The sequence below is a fragment of the Pseudomyrmex gracilis genome, unplaced genomic scaffold, assembly GCF_002006095.1.
Source record: "Pseudomyrmex gracilis isolate BER0280 unplaced genomic scaffold, ASM200609v1 scaffold_2223, whole genome shotgun sequence".
In the NCBI taxonomy this organism is placed as follows: domain Eukaryota; kingdom Metazoa; phylum Arthropoda; class Insecta; order Hymenoptera; family Formicidae; genus Pseudomyrmex; species Pseudomyrmex gracilis.
This window is the reverse complement of record NW_018022807.1, coordinates 1-2,835: the sequence shown is the minus strand read 5'-3', so window position 1 is coordinate 2,835 and position 2,835 is coordinate 1.

Genomic DNA, 2,835 nt, shown 5'->3' with positions numbered 1-2,835 from the left:
AAAAAAAAAAAAAAAACTAAAATAAAACAAAACACAAAGACCACAGTCTGCCTACTGATCTAAAATATATAAGACATGACAGTTACAGGTATAAACGAAACTTAACAAAAAGAACATAATAATAACGTAAATACCATGCTCATTGCACACAGACCACTTACGTAAAATACGTTAAACAAAGAGAGGTATAGAACAGAGGAAGCTGCTTATCGCAGCGACAATATCTTGGTGAGAGCATGTCAATAGGAATTCGACGGGGTGCGGAAGAGGGCCAACTGCTCGCACTAGCCGGTTGCACAGTAGTTTGCGTTGTTTGTCGTACGCGGGACATTCCCAAAACACGTGACTTGGAGTCTTCTCTTGAGCGCAACTTCGACACAGAGGCGAATCCACTATATCAAAGCGGAAAAGACTGGCACGTAACGAGGTGTGGCCGCTGCGAAGGCGGTTGATAGATGTAACCGCCTTGCGAGGTAAAGCAAACGACTCAAACCAGGAACTCCGGGATTTGTCAAAAAATTTTCACAGTAGTAGGCTCCCCGAGTCGGAGCTTCGCTCCGACACCAAGACAGCAGTTCTGTCCTCAAATCGGCTTTCCATAAGTTCTTAATTTCACTCAGGGGCACTCCCACCTGGGAGGGCCTCCCACATCGGACCGCATCCTTCGCGAGCGAATCTGCCCACTCGTTACCCCGCACCCCACTGTGGCCGGGAATCCACACTAGCTTGACTTTAACTCCTCTACTACTCAGATCCAGAAGTAATGACTTCACCCAAAGGACGAGATACGAACTCCGGCCCGGTTTGAAACGAGTCTGCACTGCTGACAGAACCGACATGGAGTCAGAGAAAATCGTAACCGCCGACCAGTTCTCTGCCTACACCAAACGAAGGGCCTCCACAATGGCCATAGTCTCAACGCAAAAAGACGACACGAATCCTACCGAACAAAAGCGTCGAACATACCTACCATCCAACGATACCAGTGAGTACCCCGAAAAGGGGGATCCCTCCGACCGTGAACCATCGGTAAAGAGACAAACGGAAGAGTCCAACTCATCACGAAACTGACGACGAAACTTTGACTCCACGTCAAGGCCCCTGACGTAGAGAGGCTCCTTTCGTTAGGTCCACCTCATGAGTGGACAACAGCGGGGCGAAACAGAAAGAATAGCAGACGGGAACCCCAGACGAACACAGCGAACTGGACCATCGGCTAACCAGTCGGAACGCTTCCAGAAGGGGAAGCGAGCCGACCCGATTTCTGTTTGGTGACGCGAGCAGAAGAGCCTGAATCTCTCCCAACAGGCTCCAAACCGGGTGGTCGTTCACCGTGGCCACCCTGGAGAGATAATTACAACACAGAAAGCGAAAGCGTAGAGAGAGCGGAGGCTCTCGAGCCTTCGTCAGCAACACATTTACCGGAGTAGAGGTCCTATATCCCATCACGATTCGCAACGCCCATCGCTGCAACTTGTCGAGACGACTGCCCATCCCCTTGGAGAGGCCATGAAGCAAAAAACCCCCGTACTCGATCCTAGACCGCACCAGTGCTCCATAAAGACGGAGCAAAAGGCGGAGGTCACTACTCCACCACGTTCTACTCAAGCACTTGAGAGTGCGCATAGAATTGGCACATCTCCGCTCCACCTGTGAGACATGGTTTCCCCATCCTAGGTTGGACTGGAAGGTCATACTCAAAAAACGGACTTCCGACACCGAATTGACTCTAACCCCCGTCACCGTTATTCCCCAAGTCTGACGGCCTCCAGCGCGTCCACCTCCCCGAGCAACCTCCAACACTCTCCTATTCCCACGACTGAACACGCACAGCTGTGTCTTCGTGGCAGACAGGTCCAGGCCCAAAGGACCAAGGACAGACACCACATTGCCTACCGACTCCTCCAAATCACGAAGTCCAGCTCCAACATCCCCGTTTGAGGTGTACACGCAAACATCGTCAGCGTATTGAAGCACCTTGCATTTGGACGAGCCCGCCCGGTCCAGCTGGGCGACATAGATTGTGTAAAGCAGCGGACTGAGAACACTACCCTGAGGAAGGCCCTTATAAACCCAACGTACTTCTTCGAGATCTCCAAACCTGCACGTGACCTGACGCTCAGACGTAAGGTTGAAAATGAACCGGGCCGTACGAGGAGGAACTCCAAGAGTAATCACCTTTTCAACCAGGACGTCTGGAAGAACGTTATCGTAGGCCGACTGAATATCCAGAAAGGCAGCCGAGACGGCTGTATCCTCCTGAAAGCTTTTTACTATCTCACTATACTAAATAGACAGGTTGTCAATACACGAGCGCTGCTTGCGGAAGCCGAACTGTGATCCGGGTAACTTTCTATGATATTCGAGCCAGCAGTTGAGGCGATTAACAATCATTCTCTCAAACGTCTTGCAAAGGCACGAGGCCAGAGAAATGGGACGGAGTTTCGACCCACTTGACTTTGGTATAAAAAAGACTAAGTAGCGTCGCCAGGCTGTCGGGAAACAGCCCGAGCTAAACACAGCGTTATACAAATTCAACAGAAAACAACGGCCTATCACCGGTAACTTATAGCGAATTCGGTAGCCTGCACTAGTGCACACTGAGTGCGACTTTTTTCAGTGCTGCGTATTCGTTTGGTACACTCTACTTCAGTGCGCTACACTCGGCGTATTCACTTGTGCAGCTCTGATGTAGTGCGAATTTTATATCGTGTTCGATAATGTTTGCACTGACCGAATACAGTGCTATGTTCTTGTTCAGATGCATGCAGTGAACTGCGACAGAGCATATTTTATTGCACTGAAAATTTCGACAGTTCAACTACATGGAACTGA